The sequence below is a fragment of the Bubalus kerabau genome, chromosome 13 (assembly GCF_029407905.1).
Source record: "Bubalus kerabau isolate K-KA32 ecotype Philippines breed swamp buffalo chromosome 13, PCC_UOA_SB_1v2, whole genome shotgun sequence".
NCBI lineage: Eukaryota > Metazoa > Chordata > Mammalia > Artiodactyla > Bovidae > Bubalus > Bubalus kerabau.
This window is the reverse complement of record NC_073636.1, coordinates 60,013,566-60,023,006: the sequence shown is the minus strand read 5'-3', so window position 1 is coordinate 60,023,006 and position 9,441 is coordinate 60,013,566. Positions and strand designations below refer to the sequence as shown.

The 9,441-nt window shown below is 47.3% G+C and overlaps 1 long non-coding RNA gene across 1 annotated transcript; it reads right to left on the bottom strand.

The window, feature by feature from the left end:
* Positions 1 to 972: 972 nt before the first annotated feature.
* LOC129625026 (uncharacterized) lies at positions 973 to 4,252 on the bottom strand. The gene is made up of 4 exons (XR_008701227.1): positions 4,123 to 4,252; positions 2,433 to 2,750; positions 1,525 to 1,657; positions 973 to 1,213 (listed from the first exon to the last, which is right to left on the bottom strand). It is a non-coding gene; the product is annotated as an uncharacterized LOC129625026 (long non-coding RNA).
* Between the last annotated feature and the right edge of the window lie 5,189 nt (positions 4,253 to 9,441).

Genomic DNA, 9,441 nt, shown 5'->3' with positions numbered 1-9,441 from the left:
TGGGGGCTCGGAGTCCTAACCACTGGATTATAGAAACTAAGTTTTTTCCTTCCAAATGGATGGTCAGTTCCTTCCAAATGATAGATTATAGAATCGGCTTCTGCCTTACACGTATTAAATCATAACACCGTCTCCTAGAATTGTAAATACATCCTCAGCTAGTTCTGTTTATTCATATTATACTTATCATTACTGTCACTTGAAGAATGGAGGAAGAGGTTGGTTATAGTGTATTTGGACACCCCTTGGCTTCCTTATGAGTTGTGTCCCAAATGTTTGGGACCTAGCAGGGGCTGGATCCAGTAGACTTCCCCAATGGCTCAGTAGGTAAAGCATCTGCCTGCAGTGCAAAAGACATAGAAGACACGGGTTCGATTCCTGGGTCAGGAAGATCCCCTGGAGGAGGAAATGGCAACCCACTCCAGTATTTCTTGCCTGAAAAATCTCCTGGACGGAGGATCTTTATGAGCTACAGCCCAAAAGGTGGCAAAGAATTGGACAGTACTCTTGCCTGGAAAATCCCATGGATGGAGGAGCCTGGTAGGCTGCAGTCCATGGGGTCTCGAAGAGTCGGATATGACTGAGCGATTTCACTTTCACTTTTCACTTTCATGCACTGGAGAAGGAAATGGCAACCCACTCCAGTGTTCTTGCCTGGAGAATCCGAGGGAGGTGGGAGCCTGGTGGGCTGCCGTCCATTGGGTCGCACAGAGTAGGACATGACTGAAGCGACTTAGCAGTAGTATCAGCAGCAGAGCATGAACACACGCTCGCTCACTCACACACACACACACACACACAGACTGGATCAGTACTGGTGAATGAATGAAATCACTCTCAAACCAGAGTTCCAGGTGTCATGTTATTAGCCTCCAGCGGTTAATTTCAGCACACCCATAAGACCAAACATGGCTTTCACTCTCCAGATCACAGAACCATAGAACGCCAGCATGGCGGGGTTCCCCAAGGGCCCACTGCTCTTATCTGAATGCATCAGGTGAGCTGCCTGAACCATCACATTGCACCAAGTAGGTGGGCTGCAGGCTGGGCAGGGGCAGGGCTCAGGGGCCAGACATACCTGGGCTTGTGGATTTTACTCTCAGCATGGTGAGAAGCCCTTGGGGAATTAAACACGTCACCTGATCTGATTTCCTTTTTGTTTGCTTTACTTTTTTAAAGATCACTGCAAACCTCTGGAAAACCAGATCCAGGACTGGAGAGAGAAAGCAGAGATGTTTGAAAAAAAAAAAAAGAGATGTTTGCACAATTGTGACCCCAAAGGAGCCCCTCCCCACCCTAATACCCACCCTTAAAGGCAGTGACTGAAGTCAGCTCGCCACCTTGTGGTTAAACGTAGGAACTGCACCCTCCCGTCCTCGTTCCCACTGCTCCACGCAGGGGTGGAATCAGGATTTGAACCCCACTAATGGGTGCTACCAGACTTGTCTGGGATCTAGAGGCCTACGTTCAAGTCCTGGCTTGACCACCCTGGTTGTACGACCCAGGAGGATTCATGTTTCTTACCCAAATCATGGAGACTGAAATGCTGTCATCTCAAGGGCAAATAATGTTGTCACTGGCTTTTGCAAACTCTCCAGTACGGTTGAGGGGATTGCCCTTCAGAGGTTGCAGGAAGAGCATCTTCCTTCAGTGTTAGCTTAAAACAAGGACATAAAAGGCCTAGATGGCTTGGATGTTTAGCACTGGAAGGGATTTGGGGGTCATAATCTGTGTGTGGGGGGGTGGTGTGGGGGTCACACATCTGCTCAGGTGTGTCTGACTTCTTGCGACCCCAAGGACTGTATGTAGCCAGCCAGGCTCCTCTGTCCATGGAATTCTCCAGGCAAGAATACTGGAGTGGGTAACCATTTCCTTCTCCAGGGCATCTTCCTGACCTGGGGATCAAACCTGGGTCTTCTACATTGCAAGCAGATTCTTTACCACTGAATCAACAAGGAGTGACCTTCTTATTTCACAGAGAAAGAAGCTGAGGCTCTGGAGAAAAGAAAGCAGAAGCCGAGACTTTTCAAGACTCGTACTGTTGGACTCAGCCTTGCTGCTTCTCGGTTTAGCAGTGAGGTGAAAGCTCTGGGTACTGGCAAGGACCCTTGTAGACAGAGGGTCCGAGGAGGGCATTGCAGAAGGGGGTCCAGTGAGGACAGAAGCTGCATCTTCAATGTGAGGGTTGAGGAGGTGCCCAGGGAACCTAGGAGTGGTAGTGGGTGCTCCGGGAAGCACCCCCTGTGTGGGATTTGGGGCATTTAATGAAGATCTTGTCCCAAACCCCATCACTTTACAGAAGAGGAAGCTGTGACACAGGAAGAAGAAAGAGGGGAGGGACCTTGCACTCCACCAGGCCGCCTTTTCAGGAGCTGCTCCATCTCAGCAAACTGTGTGGCTACAGGTGCCATCCTTTGATTCTGATCAAATACCTGTTGTCTTAGAGGGATGATGGAACTATGCACTTCACAGCCTTATTATTCCATTTTATCCCATTTTATCTTCCCAGCAGCTTGGCAAGTGGGATTCTCTGGCAGAGTCCAGACTCGAACCTATTTGGTCAGCTCAAGGAACTGGGTTCACAGTCACTAACACATACGGTGTCACCAGAAGCTTTGAGCTTTTGGGGAGCAGGGTGTTATATAAAGAGATGGAGAACGTGTTTCTTAGTGGCCTACTGGTTAGGATTCTGGGCTTTCACTACTGTGGCCTGGGTTTGATCCCTGGTGGTGGAACTGAGATCTCACAAGCTGCATGGTATGGCCAAAAAAAAAAAAAAAAAGAAGAGGTTATTAGGAAGTATTTTCTCCTAGGAGGACCGTCCTCAAAATTTACTTACATCTTCTCTGTCACCCAGAGCACACCAACTACCCCCCACTCATCGCTTTGTGAAAAATGAAATAGAAGACACCAAGCCACTGGCATAAAGCTCCTGCCTCAGTTCCTGACATACAGTCGGGACCCAGATAGAGGCATCTTCTTCCACTGGTCCCCTCAGCCCTCAGCTGCTCCCCACCCCCACCTGCTCGAGAACCCAGATGAATGAAGCCTCCAGGGAGGGGAAGGAGGGAAGCGTGAATGCCTCCAGGGGTTCTTCCCACCCTGTAACAGACACCCGTGGGAAGAGGGGCAGGAACATCCCTGCTGGAAATACCCCAGCTTGCTGAGGGCGATGGCACCCCATCGTCTCTCATGAAGAACAAAATCTGCCCCAGGAGTTCTGGCGGCGGGGAGGGGCAGATGCCATCTGAGACTCCTCCGACCTGAACCCCCAAAAGGAGCCATCAGATCCCACACCTGAGCTGCTTCGTGGGTTGACCCTTCTGGAGTGTCCGGATGCCATATACCTGGCATCCGCTGGCAGCCTTGGGTCATCCTTGCCAGAGTGTCCTCAATGCCGTGGACAGGAAAGTCCCAGTCTGGCTTTGCTGTTGTTCCTGAGTTTCTTTCGGAGCATTTCTAACGAAAACTGGGGATCGGAATAAGCCGGAGCCCTTTCACAGATCGCAGACGGACCAATGGATGAACAAACGAGCGGGTGAAAGACGATGAATTCAGGTGCTCCCTTTCCCACCCCACTCTTTGGAAGTGGGGATCGTCTTTTATCTCGCACAGTGCCTCGTGTCTGTATTAGACTGGTTGCACGTTTCTGGGGTCCAGTTGAAGGTCTTTGTAGAGCCAATATCAAAACTGTACTTTTTGCCACCCCATAAACTAGATATCACTTTAAAATGCACCCTCTGGGGACTTCCCTGGCAGTCCAAAGGTTAAGACTGCAGTTCCACTGCAGGAGGCGTGGGTTTGATTCCTGGGGAGGGGCGGGGAACTAAGATCCCGCAAGCAGCAAAGCCACACAAACAAAAGAAACTCACAAAAAATCCACTGAATAAAATAGGAATCCTTGAGTTCACACTGACATAAATTTTAAAATGAATGAGTAAATGAGGAAAAAAGAAGCGCTTCTTAACACTGCAATGCAAGCTAATTAAATGTAAAGAGAAGGATGGAATTAGAAAATTACTCTTTGGCAGTCATCATAAGAATACTTCAGACAAGAAACATCCTTGGAGGCTAAAATTAGTGAGTGAAAGTAGAACAGCGATGGAAAATTAAATATCTCACCTTGAAACACTTATTAAATACAGACAAGGAGAAGTAACATTACTGTGGAGAAACTTGACCAAAACACCTTAATCTAGAGATCAGTGCTCACATCAGCAGTCACAGGACAAGTTGAAATCATGTGCTACCTGACAGGAGACAAGAAGAACAAAACATCCCTTCTGTGAAATTCCAGGCAGACATGTAACTGGAGTCTCATCCCAGGAAACACAGTGTGTACGCACTCACTTGTGTCCAACTCTTGTGACCCCAAGGAACTGTAGCCTGCCAGCCTCCTCTGTCCTTTGAATTCTCCAGGCAAGAATATGGGAGTGGGCTGCCATTTCCTCCTCCAGGGATCTTCCTGACCCAGGGTTCAAACCCTCCGTCTCCTGCGTCTCCTGCATTGGCAGGCGGGTTCTTCACCACTAGCACCACGTGGGACGCCTCATCCAGCAAACACTCGTCCTGTAATCTTCAAAGACGTCAAGGTCATGAGAGCTGAGAAAAGACGGAGGAAACTCTCCGAATGGAAAAGATAGAAAAGACGAGACAACTATGGCAAAGTGTGACTGAGATTGGATTCTTTTTTTAATTTTTTCTATTTTTTATTTTGAAGATTTCAAACATATAGAAAAGGTGAAAAACTGATAGACTATATTAAGATTTTGCCACATAAACTTTACATGAATATGCATCCACGCATTGCTGTCTGTCAAATATATATGTCTAAATACCATTATCATATCTCAAGCAAATGATGACCATTCCCTAGAGATTAGATCCTTTTAATATAAAGGGAGTATTACTAGGATGATTGGCAAAACTTTTAACAAAAAGTATACTCAAGCTAAATCTAACAAAAGATGTATAAAATCTTTATAAAGAAAGTGTAAAACTTGACCAGAGGGCATAAATTTAGGCTTAAGTCAATGGGAAGATATCATGATCGTGTCAGCTTGGTAACCAGTTAAATTGCCTTAACTGGACTTCATTTCCCTGTGGGTTTGTGGTTAAGATGAATCTAGAGATTCTGGTTCAAGGCTTGGCAGACAGCAGCACCCTTATAGTTTTTTATGTTCACACTGTTGGACCATGGTCACCAGGCGCTTCTGCAGGTCATATACCTGGTCGGTTACCTGCTAGCATTCACTTCCCCTTCCCTCCCCCTGGTCCACCTTACTCAGTGTGGGGGCAGCTCCCACTGCCTATGTTGGGCTCAAGTATGGGTTCCTTTTCTTATAGGTGCTATTGGACCCTGACTTCCCAGAGGCCAGGAACATCCTTGATTTTCCTCCAGGGGTTCAGCAGCAGGGCCCTTGGTCTTCAGCAGAGACCCTCACACAGTGGGCTTTTAAGATCGTCAATTGAATATTAACCTGAGCACCCAAGGTTGGCTGGCTTGTGATGACTATGTCAGGCACAGTGCCCCAAGCCCTCAGATCTCCAGTTCTAGACCAGTGGTCCTCAAAGTGTGGTCCCAGACCAGCAGAATCAGCACCACCAAACTCCTGCCCAACCCTCCTTCCACCAAGACTAACTGAATCAGAATCAGAACTGTGCTTAGTTGCTCAGTCATGTCCAACTCTTTGTGATCCCATGGACTGTACCCCACCAGGCTTCTCTGCCCATGGAGATTCTCCAGGCAAGAATACTGGAGTGGGTTGCCATGCCCTCCTCCAGGGGATCTTTCCAACCCAGGGATCAAACCCAGGTCTCCTGCATCGAAGGTGGATTCTTTACTATCTGAGCCACCAGGAAAGCCTATCCCTTCTCCAGGGGATCTTCCCGACTCAGGAATCGAACTAGGATCTCCTGCATTGCAGGTGGATTCTTTACCAGCTGAGCTACCAAGGAAGCCCGGAATCAGAGAAAAACTAGAGGGTTATGCCCAGCAATCTACCATTTAACAATCCCTTCAGGGACTCTGATGCATATTAACAATGGAGAATGACATTGAGAACACTTGAATTCCAGAGTTTTGGAAGACAGCTGATTATAAGGCAACTGGGTTAATTCCCAGCAAGAAGATGGAAGAGACTTCTCAGAGGTCCATTGTTCATTCCCACAGGGATCTGCATTTCCAGCCGCCCACCTGGGGAGCTGACCCCCAAAGATGGCATGCTTAAGGCTCAAGTTAGACTTTCCCATTTTAAATTTCTGCTTTCACTGTTTATAATAGCCAGGACATGGAAGCAACCTAGGTGTCCATCAGTAGACGAATGCGTAAGAAAGCTGTGGTACATATACACAATGGAATATTACTCAGCCATTAAAAATAATCCATTTGAATCAATTCTAATGAGGTGGATGAAACTGGAGCCTATTATACAGAGTGAAGTGAGCCAGAAAGGAAAACACCAATACAGTATACTAACGCATATATATGGAATTTAGATAACCGTATATGTGAGACAGCAAAAGAGACACAGATGTATAGAACAGTCTTTTGGACTCTGTGGGAGAAGGCAAGGGTGGGATGATGTGAGAGAACAGCATTGAAACATGTCTATTATCATATGTGAAACAGATCGCCAGTCCAGGTTTGATGCATGAGACAGGGTGCTCAGGGCTGGTGCACTGGGATGACCCAGAGGGATGGGATGGGGAGTGAGGTAGGAGGGGGGCTCAGGATGGGGAACCATGTAAACCCATGGCTGGTTCATGTCAATGTATGGCAAAAACCATACATTGGACTGTAGCCTACCAGGTTCCTCCGTCCATGGGATTTTCTAGGCAAGAGTACTGTAGTGGGTTGCCATTGCCTTCTCCAATGTGTATATTTAGGTGTCCCCTATTTAAATTTTTAAATCTTTGAAGCTATTGAATTTTTTATCTGTGGATTAGAATCATAGTATTTGTTTCATAAAACAAAGTGTTTTGTTTACAGAAAAAAACACCTTTTTTTTTGGAATAATGCTAAAAATGATTAGCCTTATTTCAAAAATATTTGAAAATGTCAAATATGTCTTAATAAAACTAAAAGGAAAATGTGTTTGACAACATTGAAATAACAGCCAGTAATCTCCCATGCCTTCCCCCACCGGATCTTAGGCCTGAGGCAGATGTCAGAGTTAGGGTTCCCAGCAGAGTTAGGGAAGGAGAGCCCAGTGGAGGGGTGAGCCTGGAGACCAGCAATGGGAATGTTCGCATCTTCTCCCTAAACTTCTGGGGACTCCTGACCCTGACTGCCTTGGCAGGGTGGAACCTCCTGGGTCTGAAAGGGCTCTTCCATCCCCTACTGGCCCCTGTGGGCTGGTGTGGCTCCAGGGATGGGCACCAACTTGGTGGCACTCACACTGTAGTATCTACCTCCATGGTATCTGGGAAGGTGGCGCCTATCACCGTTTTGGAAAGCAGCATTGATATCTAAACCAAACAAGAGGCACGTCCGGAGCCTGAGAGGAAACAGTGACCCTGGGGGAGGAAGGTCAGGCCCAAGGGTCTTCAGCTCCCTCAAGGCCTGCCAGATCACAGACGAACCTGCAACGTATCCTTGGAAATCATTTTTGCAAGATATACAACTGGCCGTGTGAATTATGAAATGAAGCGTGGGAAGGATACTGAGGACTGGCGGTAGTAGCCTGGCTGAGATTCTCCTGGTTATCCCAGTAACTCCTGCTCTTGGCTCTGCTCCATCCTGAGAAAACAAATGAGGAGCAATTCCCCAGTTCCTCCATTTCTGACCTCAGTGCTGAGATGCATTAACCCCAGCCCTGTGCCAGGTTCATCCCACAATAGCTTTTCTTTTATCAGCACAGTCGCTTTCCCAGGCTGTTACTTGTATCATCTTTGTTCTGCAAAGACTAAATAAAGCTCAGAGAGTTACTTAGTAACTCACTCACCTGGCCCAGCCTGGAAGAGGCAGGGGAGGGATATGAAGCCCAGGGAGTTTAGCTGTAGCCTGTATTCTAGCTTCTCTGCTTTTCTCTGTTGACAATTATCACATAGCTTCTCTCTCTTGAATGTTTGGCTTGTTTGTTTCTCATGACTCCTGTAACAAATTACCATAAACTCAGTAACCTAAAACAACACATTTTTATTGTCTTACAGTTCTGGAGGGCAAAAGTCTAAAATGGGTTGGCAGAGCTGTGTTTCTTCTTGAGGTTTTAAGTGGAAAATCCATTCTTTTGCCCTTTCCGGCTTGTAGAGACTACCTGCCTTCCTTGATCCAGGAAGGTTTTAAAGCCATCATTCCAGCCTCTGCCTCCATCATTACATGTCTACCTCTGATCTCCTGTCCCGTCTGGTAAGGATCTTTGTGATAATGCTGGGTCCACCCAGACAATCCAGGATAATTCCCCATTTCGAGATACTTCATCATGTCTGCAAAGCCCCTCTTGCCGAGTAAGGTGTCCTACTCCCAGATTCTGGTCGTATGCATGTGTGTAGCTTTTGGAGACCACTATTGTGTCTAGCCGGAGAAGGCAATGGCATCCCACTCCAGTACTTTTGCCTGGAAAATCCCATGGATGGAGGAGTCTGGTGGGCTGCAGTCTGTGGGGTTGCTAGAGTCGGACACAACTGAGCGACTTCACTTTCACTTTTCACTTTCACGTATTGGAGAAGGAAATGGCAACCCACTCCAGTGCTCTTGCCTGGAGAATCCCAGGGACAGGGAAGCCTGGTGGGCTGCCGTCTCTGGGGTCGCACGGAGTCGGACACAACTGAAGCGACTTAGCAGCAGCAGCATTGTGTCTAGCACACTTGGTTGTTTCCATTTTGTTCAGTTCAGTTCAGTCGCTCAGTAGTGTCCAATTCTTTGCGACCCCATGAACCGCAGCACATCAGGCCTCCCTGTCCATCACTAACTCCCGGAGTTCACCCAAACCTATGTCCATTGTGTCAGTGATGCCATCCAACCATCTCATCCTCTGTTGTCCCCTTCTCCTCCTGCCCTCAATCTTTCCCAGCATCAGGGTCTTTTCAAACGAGTCAGCTCTTCACATCAGTTGGCCAAAGTATTGGAGTTTCAGCTTCAGTGTCAGTCCCTCCAATGAACACCCAGGATTGATCTCCTTTAGAATGGACTGGTTGGATCTCCTTGCAGTCCAAGGGACTCTCAAGAGTCTTCTCCAACACCACAGTTCAAAAGCATCAATTCTTCGGCGCTCAGCTTTCGTTACAGTCCAACTCTCACATCCATACATGACCACTGGAAAAACCATAGCCTTGACTAGACTGACCTTTGTTGGCAAAATAATGTCTCTGCTTTTGAATATGCTATCTAGGTCATAACTTTTCTTCCAAGGAGTAAGCGTCTTTTAATTTCATGGCTGCAGTCACCATCTGCAGTGATTTTGGAGCCCAGAAAAATAAAGTCAACCACTGTTTCCACTG